Source organism: Camelus dromedarius, chromosome 9, assembly GCF_036321535.1.
Source record: "Camelus dromedarius isolate mCamDro1 chromosome 9, mCamDro1.pat, whole genome shotgun sequence".
NCBI lineage: Eukaryota > Metazoa > Chordata > Mammalia > Artiodactyla > Camelidae > Camelus > Camelus dromedarius.
Genome location: NC_087444.1, coordinates 79,905,406 through 79,930,540, shown reverse-complemented (window position 1 = coordinate 79,930,540; position 25,135 = coordinate 79,905,406). Strand labels below are relative to the sequence as shown.

The 25,135-nt window shown below is 43.9% G+C and overlaps 1 long non-coding RNA gene across 7 annotated transcripts; it reads right to left on the bottom strand.

Annotated features, from left to right (window-relative positions):
- Positions 1-4,391: 4,391 nt before the first annotated feature.
- Positions 4,392-13,776, bottom strand: LOC105104383 (uncharacterized). 7 transcript variants are annotated; one of them, XR_010382504.1, is made up of 5 exons: positions 13,444-13,776; positions 10,096-12,926; positions 7,267-7,391; positions 6,667-6,789; positions 4,392-5,918 (listed from the first exon to the last, which is right to left on the bottom strand). It is a non-coding gene; the product is annotated as an uncharacterized LOC105104383 (long non-coding RNA). The 7 variants fall into 7 exon arrangements; XR_010382506.1 differs by having other exon boundaries at positions 10,096-11,963; positions 13,444-13,773; XR_010382508.1 differs by lacking the exon at positions 13,444-13,776 and having other exon boundaries at positions 10,096-10,382; positions 11,131-13,436.
- Positions 13,777-25,135: the final 11,359 nt, after the last annotated feature.

Here is a 25,135-nt window from a genome sequence, read left to right as displayed (position 1 = left end):
GCTGTAAAGAAAGTAAGCTAATGGTTGGTGGGAGAGCCAGGAAGGGCGTAGAGAGAGATTACAGAAGTACAAGAGGTAAATACGCACGGATTTATGCATATACCTATTTATACGTAAATATGATATAGTTTCACAGGTTCATATATGTGGTAAAACTTACCAAACTGTGAATTTTAAACATGTGTATTTTAATGAATGTCAATTATACCTTAATAATCCTTTAAAAAACAGGTAAAAATAAAACCCCAGACCTCCCACTCTTCAGAAAATAAGCTTTGGTGACTCCATTTTGATTCTACGTGTCAACTGAAATAAATGTGCAGCCTTAAAGTTAAGAGTTACGTTTTATTTGGTGGGAGGACTGGAGCCAGGAAGACAGCCTCTCAGATGGCTCTGAGGGACTGCTCGGAAGAGGTAGGGGAGCAGCTAGGATATATAAGGAGCTTTACAACTAAGACCAGGTAGTTGGAACAATAAAAGGTTACCTGTTATGTAAAGAAAACCAAGCATCTCAAGTTAAAGAATTTAGTGCTTTTCTATGTATGGGAGGAGGCAAACATTTGGGCTCACTGAATTCATTCCTTTGACAAGCACCCAGCTGTCTAGGGCCGGTGTCCTGTCCTTTCTTATTCTGAGTTCGCTCAGAGGGCATCATTGTGAGTGGCTGCAGAGTCTGGTCTGCAGACCTGTCCCCACTGGGGGGTGGCGGCAGCCGCTGAGGACTTGGTTTCAGCATTCTTTGTTTAGTGATATGGTTGCAGTATTGTCACTCACATTGCAGTATTTTCATTCACATATCTGTCCTCCTGTCTGAGCCAGGCCAGTCTTGCGTCCATGACTGGGATCAATAAAGGCGGTTTTCACTTGTGTCAACAGGAATGCTGGCGGGGCTGGGTCACAGAATCCACATCCTTGGACCATGTGATCTCCCTTCTCTTTTTTCTTGTTTTGCCACCTGCATGGCAACTGCCTTGTGATGAATATCCTGGAGGCTAAAGGAACTGCAACAGTCAGTACTCAAAAGGCCTTGCTTCAGCGTGAGTTCTCCAAATTTTAGAAGACTGTATTTTTGGCTAGATTACCCGTATCATTCATATTCACTTCAGCTCAGTCTATTTATCAAAATATCATAAACTAGGAGGCTTGTAAACAACAGAAATTTATTTCTCTCAGTTGTGGAGGCTGCACGTCTGACATCATGACCTGCACGTGGTCAGGTTCCGTGTCTGGGAAGGTCCTGCCTCCTGATTCATAGATGAGCATCTTCTCACATTGGAGAGAGGGAGCATGCTCTCTCCAGACTCTTGAAAATTGTTATGTCTTTGTTCACAGGCATCACTTCGGGAATGTGGATTTGGTCTGCCAAAACTTCACACGTAACAGAAGATTACACACGTAAGATTTAATTCCGGGAGGGTAAAGAGACAAAAGAGAGGTAATGGTTTGGTGAAGCCAGGGAGAGGCAGTGAAACTGTGGTGTAAGTCCAGCCAGCCTCCACCCTTTCCAGATTTTGAAGGGAGAATGCCAGCATTTTAGTGCAAATGCTACTAAAAGCTTCATGCAGTGAATCTCAGTTTGAACAAACTAGCAAAGCTTAAGCGACCCCCCTGCCCCCACAATAACCCACCGCCACTCTCCTCTCTCTCTCACCAGAATCATAAAACTAATGATTTTGCTGCAGACTTCAGAATGATCTAAAATGGAAAAGCCAGTTAGAGGCCTTCAAAGATGTGAAAAAAATCAAAACATTGATCACTTTAGAGTGGAGGGTGTAGCTCAGTGGTAGAATGTGTGCTCAGCATGCACGAGGTCCTGGGTTCAATCCCCAGTACCTCCATTAATAAACAAACAAACAGACCTAATAACCCCCCCCCCCAAAAAAAACATTGATCACTTTGGCAGGTCTCAGCTTGGCGCATGGAGCGTGGAGTTACTGCCTAGATTCCAGGAGGCCCAGGACTTTTCCCTGCAGGATGGGATTTGAGCTGTGAGTAGGCAACTTGCAGAAAGTAAAGGTTAACTTTTTTAACCTTTCAAAATTTTATTTCTTTTCTTTTTTGGGGGGGTGGTAATTAGGTTTTTATTTACTTATTTATTTCTTAATGGAGGCACGGGGGATTGAACCAAGGACTTATGAATGCTAGGCAAGCACACTACCACTGAGCCACACCCTCCCCACTGTATAATCTTTTTATTTCAAAATGCAGTTAAGACTAGGATGAATGGAGAGAATTTGTACCAGTTCTTTGAACATATTACCCACTTTTTACAATCATCCATCACAATGTTAGCAGTTACTCCATCTTCTTTTTAATGTCAGTTTTAACGAACCACTGAAACATTTCCTGACTCTGTTCAACAGACGTCTCTTCACCATTTCTTCTGCATAATCCTTACATTTCTCCCCAGCATTAAGCCCCCCTCAAGGGCTGAACCAGGAGACCCATAACATCATACCTCACGTCATTCCGTCTCCACTTGTGTCACAGCACCAATCATCAGCTGGCTCAGGGGGATGGAGCTAGGAGGTACAGCATTGAGTGACTCTTAGGCTGTGATCTGTAGCCCCCACAGCCTCTAGCTGCTTCCCTGCCTTTATTTTTGCTAGAACAAGGGGTGGGAAGAAGCAGCTGAGGAACCATACTCGTGGCTGACATCCCTTCAGCATATTTCCTCTGCGATGCACTTAGCACAGCCTACAGACTCCAGGCCTCACTCCCGTTCTTCCTCCTCATGAGTGCAGCACTTTTGCAGACCCAACCCAGTGACGGCCTGGAAACCAGCCTGTTAACAAAGTCCTTCCTCACCACCCTCTGTCATCTTTCTTTCTGCACAATAACCCCTTAGTCGTTATTGGAATCAGGATAAGGGGGTTGTATCAAATATCCCAGTCTCATCACCAAGTGCAAACATTTCATGAGTATTATAACTGAAAATACTTGCAAGACTCCATACAGCAGACTCGTGTGAGGTTTTCTTACAAGCAAAGGATGCCACGTAGGAAGACAAAGAAAAAGCAGGACTGCTTTGGGGTCCAGAGACATCCAGGCAGTTTCCCGGACTCTTATTCACACAGTGCTATGATTCGCTCCCAGACTGAGCCACAGGTATCTGAGTGGTGAAGCCTGGCTTCAGGAGAGCTCAAGTCGGAAGATACCAGCAGGGATTTTTATGCCTTTCTGGTAACAGAGTTGAGCCAGACGGCCTAACCATTACGCCAGTCAGAAACCATCAGCAACCAAACTCACCCTAGCTTTGTCCCAGGATTTCTGGATGTTAAACAACCCACACTTAACAGGGAAACTTACAGAAAGAATGACTACATTCGAAGGGAGTTTTCAAATGTCACAGTCTGCCTTAACAGAAAGGACAAATGAAATCCTACAGGCAACCCTGTTTCCTTCAGCATCTCTCTCCTCGTGCCCTGGGAGGCAGGGCAGCAAAAACTGGCAACCAATTACTCTTTCAACATGATCACTAGGAACACTGGCTAAGTCACGAAACCCACATCTCTGGAACCCTAGGTCTCCGTCCCCTCAGGCCCCATTTTCCTGCCTGCCCAGCAAGACCCCTGACCTGAACCATCAAGAGCCTAAAGGAGTCCACAAAATGCTTAGATTATTTGCCCTGGAAGTGACATCAGCCGTAGGAGCGACAGAGCCCTCCCATCCCACAGGATGGGGATGCCTGAGCAGTGCTTTAGCGTGGGATGTCCCTCTAGGGTGTTGTAATCTCTCCAGCCACTTATTACTCACAGCCCACATTTCAGTTCCAGTATAGTTTCCACCTGGCTCCTGTAAGTCTTCCAGCCAGTGATACCTGCATATCGAATTCTGAACGTGGGCTCCTTGGCAGGTACCAGAGGACAACTGCTTCTTAATTATGCTTGGGAATATGAAACGTTCTCTGGGAACCAGGGACCAACTGCCCCTCTTCATACTTCAGGACTCAAAAATAAAACTAGCATCCAGGCCAAGTGATGTGTCTCACACAGCCCAAAAGTCTTTCCGACAAGGCCTTGGGTGGCAATGCAAATTAGGCCAGAAATGGATCGCTATTCTTTGCCACTGTACTGTCTGCTCTGAGGCACAGAAAACTGGGGATCCCCACATAATTTGTTTATCCTTTCGTGCTGGTAGGACACAACTGTGTCCTCCACAGACCCCACACAATGAACAGAACCCTCATGATGGAGGGTGGCACCAACAAGGACTTTCTGTGTAGCACAGGGAACTAAACTCAATTTCTTGCAATAACATATAATGGAAAAGATTCTAAAAAGAAAAAACACGTATGCATCTGTGTATGTATAACTGAATCGCTTTGCTGTACAAATAAGTTTACATAATTTAATTTTTGCCAAAGGGAAAAAAGAAAAATTAAAGGTGGCTCAAAGAATAAGGACTTTATTATTGTGTGCATGTGGGCAAATGTGAGGCTCACAACTGCAGATGAGCCTGAGAGATGCACGTTGGCGAATCTCTGCAAGCTCCTGGAGAATCCATCTGATGTGCTGGTTCTTTCCAGGCCGAAACCAGTCAAGAGGGTGAAAATGAGGCCCCCAGCAGGCTACTGAGGCCAGTCATGACTCCTTCCGGGGACCGGGGAGACAGCAGAGGGCTGCCTGCCCACGCATACTGGCTAACTGACACACGCGCTGGCACTTTGCAAATGGGAACTGGAGGATGGTTTATACCACCGGCAGAGGCACTTGACAGTTTAGAACATGCACCACAGCTCCCGAAAGCACCACACACACGTGGCACTACAGGGAACCCTCCTGTTGCAGAACTTCCAATCTCTGAGGTTTCACTGACTGATGGCCCTTTGCTCTGGGGAGAGCTGTTAGGCTGAGCGAGGAGACAGCACATTCCTGGTACAATCCTTTGTCCAGCATAGACTTCCTGTGCCGAGTAAGGTCTGGTCTTAAGGTAAAGGCTCTCCTACGTCTGCCGCACTCTTAAGCACCACTAGGAATTCTCAAGTGGGCAGTAAGTTGGGAACACTGGCCAAAAGATGTCCCATGTTCACTGGCCTCTCAAGGCTTTCCTCCCATGTGAATCCTCTGGTGGAGAACAAGCGTGTACTTGCGGTGGAACTCTTTCAAACCACATTCACTGTACACATATGGCCTCTCTCCCGTGTGCACCTTCCAGTGCCGAATAAGGTTTGGCCTCTGGGTAAAGGCTTTCCCACAACTGCTGCACTCGTAAGGCTTCTCTCCAGAGTGAACTTTCTGGTGCTGACTGAGTTTAGAGATGCAGCTGAAGGCTTTCCCACACTTGCTGCACTCATAGTCACTGCTATGAATTCGCCTGTGCACGTTGAGGTGGGAGCTCTGGCTAAAGGACTTCCCACACTGGCTGCACTTGTAAGGCCTCTCTCCAGTGTGGATTCCCTGGTGCTGGGCAAGTGTGTCTTTTCGGGTGAACACTTTCCCACATTTGCTGCACCTGTGACGCTCTGCCAGGTGGTAAGGGCTCCCCCGAGCTCCATGCTCTTGGGGGGCGTCATCCTGCTGTGAGGGCCCTGGTGCTGAAGCAGGTCTGAAGGGGCTGGAAAGTCCATTCCGCCCGCAGTGTGTATGTAGGGCTTCTCCAGCACACATATTCTGCAGCTTCTCATGGAGTCCCTGCCCTTGCCCCTCCTGAAGAATTTCTCTCCTCCATGCTGCCCCTGGTGCTGGTGACGGTCTGCGCTGAACCAGAACTGCTCCCCACACGCCTCACACATGTATGGTTTCAGGCTGGCTTTGCCCCCTGGCATTCAATCGGGTGTTAGATGTCTTTCAGTGGCGGGCCAGACACATCGCACAGGTGGGTCTTCCGACCTGCCAAATGGGTCCTGATCTGTGACACTCCTGAAGAAACGCTCTGCTCAGAGGACACAGCCTCAACCTCCACTCCACACCAACAACCTGAAAGTAGAGAAGGGCCTGATGAGATGCATGCTGACTCTGGTGGAGGGTAACCCTGTCAGACATAGGTCTGACACCTCCTGGGTAACTCTATGGGACTGATGGTCACGGAATGGGGGAGGCCTCCCGAAGGCAAGGATATGAGGGCAGAACACAGCCAACAGCTTCCAGCAGGATGCTGGCTGTTGTGACACGTGAGTGTTAGGCAGAGAGCATGTTCAGGCGCAGGAAAATCCAATGACAAGTGAGTAGCTGGTGTTCAAAGGCGACTTGAGGACGTGTGTGCATCTTGTGACACACTGAGTGCAGGCTGATGTTAGATACAAACAACTATGTACAGAACAGATAAACGAGGTCCTGCTGGACAGCGCAGGGAACTATGTTCAATGGCCTGTAGTAACCTGTAATGAAAAAGAATGTACCGGTATGTGTAACTGAATCAACATGCTGTATACCAGAAACTAACACATTATAAATCAATTATACTTCAATTGTAAAAAATGGGAAAAAAAGAAGTATAGGCCAATATTGCAGAAGAATGCAGACTGAGCAGGGAAGAGGGAGGTGCAAGGCAGAAGCCACATGCTAGAAGTCAGACCTGAAATAAGGCTCAGTGTCAGGAACGGGGGAGGACAGGTAGAAATGTCACGTGGCCAGAGGCCTTGAACCCAAACGCCGGTGGGGACAGTCAATACTTCTGGATTTGAACCCAGACATGGCATCATGTCCTTCGCCGGTGTCCACTCACCAGGTCCAGATCCGGGCTGAGCCTCTTTCTCTGTGGCTGGTATCAGATTGAGCTGGCCAGGCACCCAAGGCTCACCCCCTTGCTGCAGCAGAGTGACCGAGTGTGAATTGGAGGATGTGATGCCTACAGGAAACCCAGGACAGGTGAGTATCGCCTCAGAGCAACCCATCTTGTGACAGACCACAAGATTAAAAAAAAGTAATTACAAAAAGAACCTTGAAGGAAGGTTCTGCAGGAATCCAAAGGTCTCTGTAAGCTAAATGGTGACTCTGTGAGTGCCTGTAACTCCTGGTACAATTGAGCCCCAGAAAACGTCACCTGGAGGAAGGAGACAGAACCCTGGGCACAGAGCTGTCACAATTCTGGACAGAAGTGCCAAGACTAGTGGGATCCGCTGGGCAAACCCTGTCTTGTGACCCCGAAACCTTTGTCTACACAGCTTCGTGGGTCAGTAAGAGGTGAGGAAACGCCACAGAGCTTAGCCGAGGCACCCGCTTCAGGGAACAGCTAGAAAGCAGTGCCCATGATCTGATGGTGGGAAGGACACAGTGGTCCCTGGGGAAAAGGAGAAAGGAGATGGGGTTGGGGGGAGGATCTTACTCAGGGAGGCTAAAAGTGCCAAGCTCTCCAGCATCACGTCCCAGTACAGGCGTCTCTGAGCCTCATCAAGGAGCCCCCACTCCTCCTGGGAGAAGTACACGAACACGTCCTGAGATTACACAGCCCTGCAAAGATGGGACAGCAAGATCCGTGAGAAGTCTCTTGACTGAGAATCCCCACTCTACCTACCACCCCCAGGTGCCCAGGTCAGAGGAGGTACCAGGCATTGGTACCAGGGGTCCTCGCGCTCTCCTGTGTGCCCCATGGTCACTGCGTCAGCCCGCAGCAGCAAGCGGCTGGGAGGCAGATGCCCACCTCCTCTCCTGTCAGCCAGTCCCCCTGGGTACCCCGTACTAGACTTCCTAGACACAAGCCTGGGCTCACTCTTTTCACTTAAGCCCTCAATAACAGGGTCCTAGGACAATCAGTTTAGGCCCCTTCCTCACATGCACATCATTGGAGCATGCTTCCCCCACGTCTTCAGCTACCTACCACCAACTTTCCAGCCCACACCATGGATATCACCCTGGACTGCCCACGTGTCACTCTGCACACTGCATGGAGAGAATGCTGGGAGACAGAATCAGGATCCCATCTTGTCCCAACCTCCAATGGCCCCTACCGCCAAAACCCCCATTTTGGCTTTGAAGGCTTCCCAATCTGGCTCCTTTCCTTTCTCCAGTCACAGACATTCAGAACCGCACGCACACCTCAGTTACCCCCTGCCCTCCTCCACATCTCAGGTGCACACTCTATTAGTTTCCCATTGCCGCTGTAACAAATCGGTGGTTTAAATCAACAAAAGCTTATCATCTTACATCTGGAGGTTGTGAGTCCAAAACGGGCTTCCCTATGCTAACGACAAATCAAAATCAGCATTATAGTCCTTCCAGCAATTCCACAGAAGAAGCTGCTGCCTTATCTTGTCTAGCTTCTGAAAACCTCCTGCATTCCTTGACTCATGGCCCCTTCCTCCATCTTCAAAGCCAGCAACTACACCATTCTGACCTGCTTCCTTCCTCAACTCTCCTTCTTTGACTTTGATCCTCCTGTGATTATACTGGGTCCACTGGATAACCCAGGATAATCTGTCCATCTTGAGATCCTTAACTGAATCACACACATAAAGTCCCTGTTTCCATGTGGGATAATATATCCAAAGGTTGTCAGGAGGTGGGTGTGGGGGTACAGCTCAGGGACAGAGCGTGTGCTTGGTGTGCACGAGGTCCTGGGTTCAAACCCCAGTAGAAGGAGTAGAAGAGGTTCCAGGAATTAGGAAACGGACATCTTTGGGAGACTGTTACTCTATCACATACACGAGGTCCCCACACCACTCAACTTTCCTACCTACACCCCATCCTCTGAAAATGAACTTTACAGATGATCTCTCCAGTTCAGTTGCTGGCATTTCCAGCAGCTTCATCCAAAACGCTGGGTCACCTCTCCTTCCCTTCCCTCTCACAATCCACTTCAGAAGAGAAAATCAGCCCCAGTAAAATAACAGCCTGAAAACGCCACCTCTCGTGCTGCCTTCATGGCAGTCAGCCTGGCCCAGCCCACCAATGCTCATATACATGACTGCAGTGCCCGCCTCCCTGGTTTCCCTGTGGTGTGACCATGCGTGAAAATAAAATTCTCCAACACCCACAGCATGGAGCCAAAATGGTCAGGACTCTCGTAGAAGCTGCCCTCTTCCCTTTTACACCCAGTTCCAACTTAGGGACCAGCCAGCTTTCCCATACCGCGGCCTCTGCACCTCACCTAAATGCAGTGAGGCGCCCAACTCCCTTGCTGTCAGCAAACTCTGAATAAACGGCTTTTGTTTGTTCTCATTTGGTGGGCTTCTTTTATTTCCACACCTGCCTCTGCCCTCCCCTGCCCCTTCAGTCTGTCCTCTACTCTACAGCCAGGGGGAGTCTGCTGAGACTGCTCCAAATTCCCTATGGCTCCCATCATCCTCAGAATGGAGGCCAAGAATCCTCTGTTTGCCGTTTCAGGCCTGAACCCTGCCCCTCTTTTGTCTCCGAGAGGAAGCGACCCGTGAGTCACCAGCAACTCACAGCTCAGCCTCACCTCCAAGCACCTGAACGTGCCTGGGACGCCATCCATCCCTCATCTTTCTGGGTTCGACAGGGGACCCCTCCGTGTAGTGATGGCTTGGGTTGAGCCTGCAGACACAATTTCCGGGGCAGAGGAAAGCTAAGAAGTGTAATCCCACATATTGGGAGGGTGAGGGCTTAGCTATCAGTTTAGCTGCTGTCACTGGAGCAGCTGCTACCACGCCAGGGGATGGAGGCGCTAGTCCCCAGTAAATCTACACCACAGGAAACCAGATGGGGCACCAGAAGCTCTGCCCCGACATGACGTGCTCACAGGAAAAGATCCCTCTCCTGGGCCACTATTGGTGGAGAGCTGCCACCTCATGGTGCAGAAACTCCTGGGTACTGTAGTCCCCATGGCACCACCAGCCACTGAAAGGAAGCCTAGGTGGTCACAAGGTGGAAAGCAAAGGAATTATTTATTGAGCACCTACTGTGTTTTTAGCCCACTGGTTGCTCCCAAGCCTTAGGTTGCATCTCACACCTTAGAGTCCCTGCAACCAGACCATGCTGGTACCAAAACCAAGTTCGGCTACTTGCCACTCAAAAGGCCAATATTCAAGAGACAAGTGTTGGTGGAAAAGGAAAGGTTGCTTTATTTGAGGCCATAAACCTGGGAAGACAGTGGACTAATATCCTGAGACCATTTCCAAGTTGCTGGTTAGGAGCCCAAGGTCCTAAAGGCTGTGTGAGGGAGGGGCTGCAGGGGGCGTGATCAGCCTGTGCTCACCTCTCAGATTAGTTGGCATCAAAGTGAAGTTTTCATCATCACCCATCTTCTGGTTTCAACCAGTCTGGGGTCTACATGCTTGCAGTCAGCAGTTTTCCATCTGGTGGGGGGCTGCTTCCTGTAAAATCTCCCGCAGGTGCTCCATATCCTGAGTGGGATACACTGGCCCTGGCTGCTCTGGAGATTCATGGCTGGTAAATCCCAGCCTCAACCCTCCAATCCTGGGACCCCAGGCCAGCAGTTTCACCTCCATGATGTGAAATGAAGATAAAACCTCCCTTGCAGATCTGTGAAGTGATTTAAATGTTCCTCAAACATAAACATCCGTTCATTAAAATGGCAGAACAAAAAGTACCAACATCTTGGTGAGGTTATGTACCAAGTGCTTTAAACAGTGCAAGGTGCACAATTAGTGCTAGATACATGGTTCTCATCACCACAGACTTGGGCCCTCAGGTACCCACGTGGTGGGAGGGGAGTCAAGGCTGCCTACTTGCGGAGTTAGGGGCAGTATCTGTCCAAAGTCACATACACACACCCTGGACCTACAAGTAGTCTTAACAGGAATGATTAAAGATTTTACAGACAAGGGAGGGAAAGAGCTCAGTGGTAAAGCATGTGCATAGCATACATGAGGTCCTGGGTTCAATCCCCAGTACCTCCATTATGAATAAACAAACCAACCTAATTACCTCTCCTCCAAAAAAGTCTTTAAAATAAAATAAAATAATTTTGAGGAAGAAAATAATCACACATACAGAATGACGTCATCAATTTCTGGTAGCCTGTCAGCCTAGGGATACATTCTTCCAGGCAAGATGCTTCAAGATCTATACTTTTAAGAAGTATTTTCCCTCAGGACTAAGGACAGCATAGGGGTGTGGCACAATTCTTCCATATCTTACTTTCAAGTTCACAAACTTTGAATTTGCATTAGGACCAGTCAGGTGGTGTTTGGCTTCCAATTCACCATGGAATCTACCACGTGGTGTCTAGTGCCTGACTTCAGGGCCTGAGCTCTAGGGGGAGGCTTACCTGGGTTTGCAGCTAGTAACCCCATGGTTAAGTATGCTACATTAGGCAGGACGTCTCACTCCTCCAAGCCTCAGTTTCCTCATTTCTGAAATGGGGAAATAACAGTATTCACGGCACATGGTTGTTGGGATTATTACCTGGGGAATTACATGACATGCTCTGGTCATTCTCCCAACAGTGCTTCAAACCCTTCACACTGGGGAGAAAAGGGAACCCTCCCACACTGCAGGTAGGAATGTAATTTGGTGCAGCCATTATGGAAAACAGTATGGAGAATCCCCAAAAAACTAAAAATAGATTTACCATATGAACCAGCAATCCCACTGCTGGGCATATATCCAGAGAAAACTCTAATTCAAAAAGATACATGCACCCCAACATTCATAGCAGCACTATTTACAATAGCTAAGACATGGAAACAATCTAAATGTCCATCAACAGAGGACTGGATAAAAAAGTTGTGGTATATTTATACAATGGAATATTACCCAGCAATAAAAAGAATAAAATAATGCCATTTGCAGCAATATGGATGGATCTGGAGATTGTCATTCTAAGTGAAACCAGAAAGACAAAGAAAAATACAGTATATCACTCATACGTGGTATCTAAAAAAAAAGAGGATAAAGACACAAGTGATAATGAACTTATCTACAAAACAGAAACACTCATAGGTATAGTAAACAAACTATGGTTACTGGCAGGGAAAGAAGGTGGGAAGGGATAAATTGGGAGTTTGAGATTCACAAACACTAACTACTATATTTAAAATAGATAAAAAATAAGTTTCTTCTGCACAGCTCAGGGAACTATATTCAATATCTTGTGGTAACCTATAATGAAAAAGAATATGAAAATGAATATATGTATGTAGATGTATGACTGAAACATTATGCTGTACACCAGAAATTGACATATTGCAAACTGACTATACTTCAATTAAAAAAATTAATTAAAAAAATTTGGGGGGGTAATTAGGTTTATTTATTTATAATGGAGGTACTATTTGTTTGTCTCATCAGTCTGTTTTTTTTCTTAAAGAGTCCTCACTGAAAACCTAAGTTAGGCAGAGGTAGGGTTCTACCTCCCTTACACTCACTAAAACCACAAACAACATATAGGGAGTGTGGGCAGAAACACTTCCTGTGCTGGGACGACTCATACTAAAGGAATTCTTTGGTAGGAACTTCCTATGAGGCAAGATGCCCCCAGTGAGCCTGTCCTTGGAACATTTGGTCAAAAACACAAGGAGGCTGGGATAGTCTATCACATGGCCTTTGAGGTACATGCCTTTAGCAAGACTGAATAAAGTGAAATCACTCCTGGCACCTTCTCTTAGAGCAAGCTGTTAAAGGGGTTGAACAGGTAACACTATCAGACACCGACTTCCGTGGCATCCCATCTGCTGCTGCCAGGCCAGGCTCCTCATGCCCTACACAGCCTTCTCTTCTCACAGTCACTGGACAGACAGAATGTCTCTCCTTGGGGGGAAGTCTCAGGAACGCCCACGCTTTCCCCCCTGCCCTCAGCCACAGCCCTCCCCTCTCACCCCAAGGACCATTTGAAATAAGATGAATTAATTAAGATTAAGATCGCTACCTTTAAATCTGATGTCCAGCAGGCCTAGCCACACTCTACACCCTGTGGACATCCAACCCAGGCCCTTCTCCAGAACTCCAGATCTTCCAGTCTAGCTGCCATGTGACCCTTCCACTCTGAGACATCTCAGAATCAACGATGTCCACTCTGAAATCTACTCCCTAGTTTGACTTCCTGATTTCCATGTTCAAGATGTCCTTGAAAAATACCAAAAACAAAATCAAACAAATTTAAAACTTGTTTTTTCGCTATCAATCACAGCCACATCTGCCTGCTATATCTTTAAAATCTATCCAGAACCCGATCACTCCTCCCCGCTCTCCTGGCACTACTCTGGTCAATCCACCGTCAAAACATCCCTGGAAGCCGCGGCAGTAGCCTCCTTACCGGTCTTATCCATCCTCACATTCCTTGCCCCAACCTAATACAAAAGGGTGGGACACTCTGCTCCGTGCTGATAGGACACGACTCCCCGGATTGCCCGAATGCCTCTGGCTCAGCCCGGCCTCCAGGCCTCCGCACCTGCGGGTCCCCCGCCCGGGGGCCCCTCCCCGCGCCGTCACGCCGTCTGTCAGAAACACGGCCCCACCCGCGGCCGCCTCCCCGGCCTGGACCCCGGCGCCCGGGCCGCAGGCACGCGAGCAGGCGCCCCGCACTCGGGGCTCTAGTGTCCGGCGGGAGAGGGCGGTGCGGGCCCGGAGGACGCGCGTTTACCTGAGGCGGGTCCCTCAGCGCGGCCGCCGCCATCGGGGTCTGAGGGCGCGGCGGGGCCGGGAGCGCAGGGAGAGGTCAGCATCCAGGTTCCGGATGCGGATACCCGGCCGCAGGGTCACCTCAGGCGTCGCGAGCCCCGAACCTCCGCTCGCCTACCAGCTGGGAGGGCAAGGCCTCCTCACGCGCCTTCCCGATTCCTCCCCCTTGGGGCCGAACCAAGAATTCTAGATCGGGTAGAACCTCACTAGAACGACAAAGCGTCCGGTTGCCAGGAGGACGATGGAAGTCCGGCTCAGACGCCTTCCGCATGCACGGAAACGCCCCTCCCCCGGGGTCGCTGGACCAGCGGGACGTGCGGCGCATAGGCTTCTGGGTAATGTAGTCCCTGGTGAGCCGTTGGCCAAGGGAGAGGTTCAGGGTCCAGGCCTGGCCTCCTGGGAAAATGCTAAACAACACTAAAAAGAGGTTTGTAAATGGTATCCTTAAATCCCAAGGATGGGGCGGGGCTTCTCTCCTCTTAAACGGCCTGTACCCAGATTCCGTGGAGTGATGGAGTGATGGTGTTTCAGGTAACCTGGAAAGCCATAAAGCCAAGTGGACACACCACACCACTAAGTCCATGCCTGGGAGTTAGTAACCATTACCTTGTTACTTCTTTTGTTGTTCTTTGATTTTTTTTTGCCAGGGAGTTAATTAGATTTGTTTATTTTTTTTAATGGAGGTACTGGGGCACTCTACTGAAGGAGAAATAATAAAATGGCCACACTTAGGCTAACAAATTCTTTGCTTACTGCTTGCTTTTAAAACAGTCGGCAAACCTGACTAACCGGACACTGTCCCCAGGCCCATTGTTAAAACCTAAGGTTTTTTTATTTTTTTTTTTTAACATTTTTAATTGAGTTATAATCATTTTACAATGCTGTGTCAAATTCCAGTGTAGAGCACAATTTTTCAGTCATACATGAACATATATATATTCATTGTCACATTTTCTTCTCCGTGAGCTACCATAAGATCTTGTATATGTTTCCCTGTGCTATACAGTATAATCCCGTCCATCTATTCTACATTTTGAAATCCCAGTCTGTCCCCTCCCACCCCCCGTCCCCTTGGCAACCACAAGTTTGTGTTCTGTGTCTATGAGTCTGTTTCTGTTTTGTATTTATGTTTTGTTTTTAGCTTCCACATATGAGCGATCTCATATGGTATTTTTCTTTCTCATTCTGGCTTACTTCACTTAAAATGACATTCTCCAGTAACATCCATGTTGCTGCAAATGGCATTATGTTGTTGATTTTTATGGCTAAGTAGTATTCCATTGTATAAATATACCACAGCTTCTTTATCCAGTCATCTGGTGATGGACATTTAGGCTGTTTCCATGTCTTGCCTATTGTAAATAGTGCTGCTATGAACATTGGGGTGCACATGTCATCCTGAAGTAGATTTCCTTCTGGATACAAGCCCAGGAGCAGGATTCCTGGGTCATACGGGGAGTCTATTCCCAGTCTTTTGAGGAATCTCCATACTGTTTTCCACAGTGGCTTCATGAAATTGCATTCCCACCAGCAGTGTAGGAGGGTTCCCCTTTCTCCACAGCCTCTCCAGCATTTGTCATTTGTGGATTTTTGAATGATGGCCATTCTGACTGGTGTGAGGTGATACCTCATTGTAGTTTTGATTTGCATTTCTCTGATAAGTAGTGATGTTGTACATTTTTTCATGTGCCTGTTGATCATTTGTATTTCTTCCTTGGAGAATTGCTTGTTTAGGTCTTTGGCCCATTTTTGAATTCGGTTGTTTGTTTTTTTCTTATTAAGTCGTATGAGCTGCTTATATATTCTGGAGATCAAGCCTTTGTCAAAACCTAAGGTTTTTGACTTTGCTATTTTTACCTTGCTCTGACAAGTAAAATTTATAGTCATGTTTTCTGAGTCATTTTTCAGGAAAAGAGTTATGGAATAACAAACTCAGGAGAATGTCCAGACTCTTCAGAGTTCCTCCGTGACACCAGCTGGGTCTAACCAGATAAAGAAGGTGCAGGCTGATGACCTGCCAGACCACCAGATGGTCCCATGAGTGACTCATCAAGATTTAGGAGAAATTTTTACCAGACACCCTTGTTGATTGTTATCACCTTTGTGTTCCCACACGTTTGTCTATATAATCACTAAGCCCCAACCTCAAGGTGAGTTCACAGGTTTGAAGCCACTAGCCTGCTGTGAATCCCCTTTACCTGGCAAAGTAATAAAGCTGCCTCTTTTCTTCTAAGCTCTAAGACCTTGTCTCTGAGTTATTTGGCTTGTCGGAGACTAGGGCTGATCTCTTGGCAACAAATTCTTGGTGGCCAGTGTGGGGAGTAAACCACCCTCTTTTCTAAGAGGGGCCTTAGGTTCCGCCTCGCTTCCGGGCCAACTGGGCTTGGACGATTGCCCCTCCATGCTGATGGGAGGGACACGGAGAATGGAGCCCCTTTTGCTCTGTGGATCCTTTTCATCCCTTGCCCTTCCACCCGTCAACAGACCACACTCACCCGATCTGAGTCCTTGGAGGAAGAAAAGACAGTTCTGTTTCTTCCGAAGCATCTCATTCGCATTTGATCTGCAGGACTAGGGTAATTTCCTGGTGAGGACCCTTGATCTCGCTTGGGTGTTCCCTAATTAGACAGGTGGGGAATTCTCCTTTGCATTTGAAACAGGTACCCATTTGTCACGCAGATCTCTGGCTAGGTGAACTTGGAAGCAAATACGCTTGAAATTTGCATTAAATTTTTTTAATTTGGAATTTGAATTTGTTTTAGCCTGTCATTTGTTAGTCTGTGCTTCCACCTACCGATAAAGCCTGGTATTGCAATCTGGAATCTGTATTTTGTATTTGCGTTTGTATTTGGAGTAAGTTACTATGGGAGGCATGCCATCTAGTCCATCTAACAGCCCATTGGGTAATATCTTGAATGACTGGTCTAATTATAGTTATCTACCTGCGACTAAGAAAAAGATAATATTTTATTGCAATACTGCTTGGACAACGTATAACTTAGGCTCTTGGGAACAATGGCCTGAAAATGGGTCATTAAATTACTCTACTATTCTCCAGTTAGAATTGTTCTGTCAGAGAAATGGTGAATGGGAAGAAATACCATATGTACAAGACTTTATGAAAGCCCTAAAACAAAAACCAGCAGAAAATACGTCTGTTTTTCTGGAATGGATCCATCAGGCTTATTGAAAGTACAGCATCCTTTCAGGATTTCAATCCTGAAAATGTATGCATGGTAAATAGGACTCGTATAAGCCAAAGATCAGATGATATAAGGCAGAAATTAAATAATATAGGAGCAGGAGCCAAAAGTCCTGGGGAATTACTGGAGGTTGCCTTTAAAGATTATAAAGCCAGAGAAAAAAGAAACAGAAATCCTGTCAATGTTATGATAGAAACCCATGAAAGCCTTTAGTCAACAAAGGCCCAGAGGACAAAAGAGAGATAAGAAAAAGCCAGCTGTGACTGTTGATCAGTGCGTTTATCGTAAGGAGGAAGGGCATTGGAAAAAGGACTGGCCAAAACTAAAATGAAAAAGGAGAGAGAGAGAGAGAGAGAGAGAGGGAGAGGGAGAGGGAGAGAAGGAAGTACGAAAGCTTTCCAATGTAAGGGTAACCCCCCCCCAAATTGCATAAGAAGAAGATAGTGACTGATGGGGCCCGAGGCTCTTAGCCACGCTAAGGACCCCCATAAGAATTGCCACCCAAGAGCCTCGGGTACAACTGACAGTGTGGTCTCAGCTAGTGGACTTTCTAGTTGGTACTGGAGCAGCATACTCCGTTCTGAACTGTAAATTGGAAACACTATCAGAAATGTCTGTCCCAGTAATGGGAATTACAGGGGTGCCAATGACTCGACCACTGTTACAACTTCTGGAAAGCAAACTTTGAGAAAGGGGGAAGTTATTTAGAATTTGGCTTGTCAAGGACAGATGAAAGTCTTAAATGTCTTGCATAGAAGTTAGTAAAAATGTTTAGCTATCTAGACAGGCAACTTTGATTTGTTCCATCTGCTAGAAAACCAATTTGAATCCAGTCTCTTGTAATTGATGAGTCTCTTATGTCTGTGTGTTTGTACGTATCTGTATGTGTGTTGCAGATATATGGCATTGCTGAAATTAATTTGTAAAAGAGCTCTATTTAATTGGCTTAAAGAAAATTAAGTGCTTCTATAAAGACTCAGAAATATAAATGTAACTGGTCAGAATGAAAGTCGGGTTCATGTGATCTAAAAAGAAAAAATATTCAGTACTGAATCGATACCTGGTACTTGAAGCTGGCTTAAGCTTATTGGTTTGATTAATATAGACATGTCTTTAGATTAATTAATGTTAAACATAAAACTATTATTGTACTTAGGTTTAATAGAAGTCCAATACGGATCACACAAACCCTTAAATGTTTGGGACACCATGAGGTCATCTTGTTTTGAAGTGATCACCATTTTGCCTGTTATTGTAGGTAGGCATCTGCACAGGGAGTTGAGATGATCACTGAAAAAATTCCTGTGAGTTGTTAATCATGATTCTGGAGATACATGAAGATAGTGGAGGAAATAGCTCTGAGGAATTATTTACAATAGATGTAAAAAGGTAAGTTCTCTCTGAAGTTTGAGCCTTAGTACTGAAATATGAGTGTTATTGAACTCAGGTTCAGCTGCTCCCCACTCAAAATCTAATAATCAAGGGGCAAATTTTGGTACAAAGGAAAGTTCCTTTATTCAGAAAGACTGGTAATCTATGGAGAAGATTGACTCATGTCCAGAAACTAACTCCAAAGATTCTACTCAACCATGACATTTTTTAAAGTGGAAAAGGGGGGAAGAATCTCAGTGAGTCATTAAGGGAGGAGGTTGGATTCTGCATCATTCTCCATTGTGTGCAGACTGGCTGACTCTTCAGATATTACCTTGCCCATGTGGTCTGCCTGCAGGATTGCTAAGGGGGCTGTTGGGAGTAGAGAGCTAATCATTCTTCAGCTACTTAATTTTTGATTCTTATTTCTTTTAATCTAGGAAAAGAATCAACAAGTTAGGCCAGGCATGGTGTGCATTCAGGAGAGCACGTCAGGAGTTAGGTTAAATTGCCTCATGATCTCATTCCTGTAATTAGGTTCTTTTAAGATTAGGGGGAAACAGAAATGGGCAAACAGGAGAGGGGCAAAAGAGCTGCTTTCATGAGAAGTGAGATAATAAAACTAAGCAAGTGGCTCTATTAGAATCTTGAACACATTCAAAACATCTACAAATTGTGATTCTTTTTTCTTTCCTGAAAACATGGAGCAAACAGGATATTTAGAAAAAGATGTCAATAGCAAAGTTGTGCTGTCGTGGTAATTCATCACTCCAACACATATGTTAAATGAGCACTTACTGCATTTCAGGCACTGTCTTTTTTTTCTTTCCTTTTCTTTTCTTTTTTTGGGGGAGGTGGTGGTAATTAGACTTATTTATTTGTTTTTGGAAGAGGTACTGGGGATTGAACCCAGGACCTTGTTCATGCTAAGCATGCAGCTCTACCACTTGAGCTACACTCTCCCCTGGCACTATCTTAATTGCATGAGGAATATCACAAATAGGGTTTCCAGGATTCCTATACATACAGGACATGTCCAACATTAATTGATTCTTGCCCTGAATTCTTTCTTATTTTCCCCTGTGCTATACAGTATTCTTGAGCTACAGCCCTGCATTCGTTCTTTTCTTTAAATATGTTTTTATTGACCTATAGTCAGTTTACAATGTTGTATCAATTTCTGGTGTACAGCACAATGCTTCAGTCATATAGGAACATACATATGTTCACTTTAATATTGTTTTCAACTCTAAGTTACTACAAGATACTGAATATAGTCCCCTGTGCTATACAGTATAAACTTGTTGTTTATCTTTGTCTGTCTTTCTGTTTATATTTTTAGTTAGTTTAGTTACATTTCTCGACCTTGGAGAAGTGGCCCTCTGTGGGAGACGTCCTATGCATCCCAACAGTACATTCCTCTCTTGTCACCCAAGGGCCCAGGGTCCAGCTGGTCCCAGTGTAGAGTCTGGCCTGTGTTTGTGGATTCCTTCCACAGGCTTTGGGATTGTTGTTTTCTTATTTCTGGTATCTGCCCCTGGTGGATGAGGCTGGACTAGAGGTTTATGCAGGTTTCCTGGCAGGAGGAGTCGGTGCCTGCCCATTGCTGGGCGGAGCTTGGTCCTGGCCCTCTAGGGGGTTGGGCCCTGTCTAGGAGCTTGCCGTAGATGCATTTGTGGCTCTGGAGGTCTGCTGATGGGTGGGGCTGTGTTCCCACCCAGTACGTTTGGCCTGAGGCTTCCCAGCCCTTAAGCCTACAGGCTGTTGGGTGGGGCTAGGTCTTGGTGCTAATGATACAATCAAGATGTTAGCTAATGTAGATGAACACTCCTGGAATGTCTGCTACCAGCTTTTTTGTCTCCTGGGTGAGGAGCAGCATCCCCCACCTCCCATGGAGACCTTCCAAAACCAGCAGGCAGGTCTGGCCCAGGTTCCAATGAAATCACTATTGAAAAACAAGAAGATAGGGGAAACCTCTGAAATAAAAGAGGACTAACATGCATAACATACACATAAATCTTAAGTATATTATTTATGACTTCAACTTTCAGATAATGAAAAATATTTTGAAGCAGTGGGAAAATTGAACTTGTATACTTATTCTTTTAATTAGTGTGAGGACGCAATTGTCTTATAATAAAAGAGATCTTATACTTTACACATTTATTTGAATGAATTATGGGTGAGATGATATATATAACACATTTAATGCTATAACTATGAACATACTTATGAATTATAAAGGAAATAAAAAAGTATATTTTCATAATGAAAGTTGATCTGTGTGTAGCTGAAAATCCTTTTAGAATTAAAAGAAATATAATTAACATCATAAAAGATATACATAATTGCAATAAAAATAAAAATTAATACAAGTCTAAAAAGGAGAAAAAAATTAATACAAATCTTATATAAGGTTTTTTAAAGTTAAAAATTTAAAAGAAATATTTTACTGATATTGAAAAACAAGTTAAATATAACAAATGTGAGAAAAGTACTAAAAGAAATCTAAAAACCTACCAGAAACTCTAAAAATCAGATCTAGGTAAAAGTAGATAGAACTCACATTTGAGACAGAAAGGCTAAATACTGTGAATAAAAGTAATACAAAAAAAGAAATTGCTTTATATATTTCCAACAAAATGCTAATGTTTCCTCAAATTTTAATTTTTAAATAATTAAAAATTGTATATTAAGTTAAATTTAATAACAGTTAAAATTTTTCAATAACTTCATCGGGAACAGCTTACATATAAACAGCTTGTTCTGGTACCAAAAAACAATACATGGAATAATAGTTCAGAGCAGAGGGTCTAAAAAACACACCTTATAAATATGTGCACAATAAATAAATTTACAGGTGCTTATATGTAATAATCTTGATTATCAGATTTGTAGAGAAAATAAATAATTCAATAAAACATTAAAATGGACTGCAGATTGAATTGGGAAAAAAAATCTCAATTTACTCCTCATATCAAATTACAAAAAAAAAAAACTGCATGTTTAAAAAAATACACTAGTTTTTAAATGAGATTTTTTCTAAATAAATTTGGATATGCATGTCATTATACAGTAAGGTCCAAAATTAAAAAATTTTTATACATATAAATGAAAGCAAAATAACATGAGAATGACACTCAAAATTTAAAATAACCACATAAAATAATTTTAAATATAAAACACAAAAGGACTTATCTATAACATTTTTGGTACACATACAGTTGAAGTTGAGAGCCTTAAAGAACTGGGTAGCAATTCTTGAGAAAACATTCAATGTAAGTAAGCAATACATTAATTTGTCAAAATTTCATAGTAATATCAAAATTTACCATTAACCATTCATGGTTATTCAAAATAGGCTAAGAATTTAAAAATATTTTTAAACAATGGCTGTAGAATACTGATAGACTTGTATAATATTTATTACTTAATCATTTTTACTTCTATCAACCACATTTGACTGGGATGTATTTTTGTAAGAACCTGAAATGTAGAAGTTTTGCAGTGCATTCAAATCAGGATTCATAGAAATTAAAATGCTTTTATTTGCAAGTATAATTCTGTGGTTTCCATTATATTAAATAAATAATTTAATTTTTAAAAATATAACAAGTTAAAGTAAAACTTGAATTAAATATTGTGAGAAGAAAACAATGACCCTTAGTGAACCAAAAATTGAGCATGGGAAAAGATCTGGTGTGTGGAATAATATATACAAATAGCATTGATCATTCTGTCTTTTATGATCATAAATTAGATTGGTTTAAAGATGTTTTGAACAGAATTAATGTAGCAGTTAGGGAAAGCAGAGGTTAGCAAACAGAGACTTTCCAGTACATTTGAAAATGAATCAAAATATTTCTGGGATAATCCATCAACTGATAACTGTGCTTTTAGTCTCAGTTATAGAGTAAGTGATTCAGAGCAGAAAATAAGCAGTAACATCATACGTTGTATGGTCAGGCCACTCAAGATGGCTATTCTATTGCTCTCTATACATCCCCTATTCAACAAGTGCCTGCTTCACCTACACCCTACTCACATGACTGACCTTCCTACATACTTGCCCCCACCCCAGGTAGTTTTTATCAAAGGGGTGGTGAGGGGCATGCCCCTCTGCTACTTTCCCTGGTAACCAGTGAGCCAACCTGATGTGAATTGTCAGTTCCCCAATAACTGGTAATCCCACTCCCCACCATCTCCAGTGAAGACTGCTGCCATGTCCTGTCCACTGCACATGGTGGGGAGTAGCTCCAGGACTTTGCTTTGGACATGTAAGATCTCCCTTTCCATTAAACCATTGATGAATCTGTCACTGACTCCGGGCTCTTTCTTCAGTTTTGAAGCAAGTACAAGCCTTGCAGGCCTGAAGGGTGCAGCCCAATGTATGCGTGTGAATTGGATAAAATTTTTCTCAGTAAATTATTCATTTATATAAAATGGAGCAAAACATAGGAAATTGCCAATCCAAAAAATTAGAGTGATACAAGGATATAGCACAAGAGAATTGTGAAAATTAAAGAAATGGAAATACTTTGTATAAAATTTTTGAAATAAATGTAAGTCATATAAAAGCATGAAATAGACAGCACAGGTTCAGGGCAGGAGAAGTGGCATGAACAAGACACATTTCAACAGTTGTGATCTGGGCCAGTTGCGTGATCTGAAGTAGCTTCCTGGAGGATGAGCAGCTCAAGTTTGGCCTTGAAGAATGTGTGAAAATTCATTTTTGGGTGGCTGGGGAATAGTAGGTGGCAATTTCAGAAAGGTGGTTCAAGGCCATTTTATGAAGGATCTTGGATGCCTGGCTAAAGAATTTGGGCAGATTCCACAGGCACTAGAAAACCGTGAATGTTTTTGAGGAGTAAAGCGACTAGACTGATGTTCCTAGAGAGGTGACTCAGGGAGAGGAGGTGGTTCAGAGGATGAATGATGTGAGGAGAGGCCGGAGGGAAGCTTAGCAGTGAGGAGCTGAAGATGTGAATTAAGGCAGTGCAGGAGGATATTCTGGGTGAGCAGGGTTGGTTGGTGCCTTCTACACACACCCAGGAGAGGGAGACCTTCAGAGCCAGGAGCAAGTTTCAGTTGTCCAGCAGGTGGCACATGTGTAAATTGCACTGAGCCTTAAAAATAGAAATAAACTTGCTTATGATAAAAAGTGCTAAGTATTCAATTGAAATAAAATTATTCTATTATATTCTACATTTGAGAACCTTTTTTGAGCACCTTTTAATATTTGTTTTAAATGAAAGTTTTTTGTTTGTTTAAAATCATTCTCAGAGAAATGCATTTACAGTATTTAGTGGGCAGCTTTGGAAATTATGTTTTTATAAACATCGCTTTTAGAAACTACTGTGACCCATTAGCACCAGCAGGATACTTTGAAATAGTTGAATTCTATTTTCTTGCTTGTCCCCCAACTTTAATAACTCATTTGCCTTTTATTACCACTAATATTTATTAACATACTTTTCATATGTTGAAGTCCTGATCATTTTTACTATTCCGGCTACTATAAAAGTGCATTTCAACTCTTAACTTTGAGCTAGTATTGCTTAATGTTTTTAAGGATTATAGCCCTGCTAAAAATTCTATAACGTCTTAAATTTCTTCAATATCCCCTCATATTTCCCCAGAGCTATTTATTGCACTATCTTTGAACAAATGCATCAATACTATTACTAGTTTTCTGATATTTGCATTTCAAACTGTTTCTCTGAGATAATCTCAATTCCCCATGCAGAACTGTACTTGCAATCACTGGAGGGTGATAATCACTTACCAGCAAAAATGTGAGATCATGGAGTTCAGATGAGTTATGAGATGAGATGTAGGGGAGTTATCAGTTAGATCGTTAAACTATAACTTTTTTTTAAACATTTTTTATTGAGTTATAATTAAACTATAACTTAATAAATGCCCTGCAACCTGCCTTCACTGACTAAACTCTATTTATTTATTTATTTATTTATTTATTTATTTATTTATTTACTGAGTTATAATCAGTTTACAATGTTGTGTCAATTTCTGGTGTGCAGCACAATCTTTCAGTCATACATGTATATATATATTCATTTTCATATTCTTTTTCACCGTGTAAACTCACTTTAATTGTTCTTGCAAATTACATATCCTCCAAGCTCTACCTAGCTTAGACAGCATATCACAAAACCTTATAGATAACGCCTCTGAAGGATGGGTCACTATGGAAACAGTTGCTTAAGTTTTTTTTCACGAGCATGGAGCTAGTCTTGACCAGTTCAAACCTGTCAAGAACACCCACCATTCAAATGGGCCTGCCTGAATGTCCACCCTCAGACCATGCTAACGCTACTATTTTCTGAATACTCATCCCATGAAGAAGCACACAACTCAGATATGCATGTGCAGAACACAGACTACTTCACCTCTCCTTTGCCTCTGATCACCATTCTCCACGCCTAGGGCCAACCTCCTCCTTCTCCTCTAAGCCATAAATATCTGAAGCCCTTCCCATTTAGGGAGGTGGATCTGAGACTAGTCCACTTGTCGTCTTGCTTTGCTGTCTCACAAATAAACCCTTTTTCTGCTGCAAACCTCAGCGACTCAGCCTTTGGTTTTCTGCACTTGGGGCAAACGAAACTGATTCGGTAACAGCGACATGCTGTGACTCTGAAAATTGCAGTCACTGACCCCAACCAAAACAGCATTAAATTAGTTTCCATTTGAGATAGTTGTCAGTTTGCTAAACGGAATTGAGTATATCTTAGGATATCGAATAAGAAATGTTATGTGGATAAAGGTATTCCTCAATGGGTAGGACATAATCACTGACTACTGAGGCAAAGCAAAAGTTTTCTGTGGGAACCAAAGACAGAGATCCTGTTTGTCGACCTGTTTCAGCGTGCCCTAACACCTCCTCTTCTTTATTTCCAGTCATGGCCCTTAACGGAGTCTTTTCCTTTTTTCTTAGCAAATCATAACAGAATTTAGAAAACTAATGCTTCAGGCTACATTCATTTGAATCGAGTAACACAATGTCTCCAGCTATGCGTGGACTATTTTATGTCTTAATGACTCCGTGTAATGATATGGCCA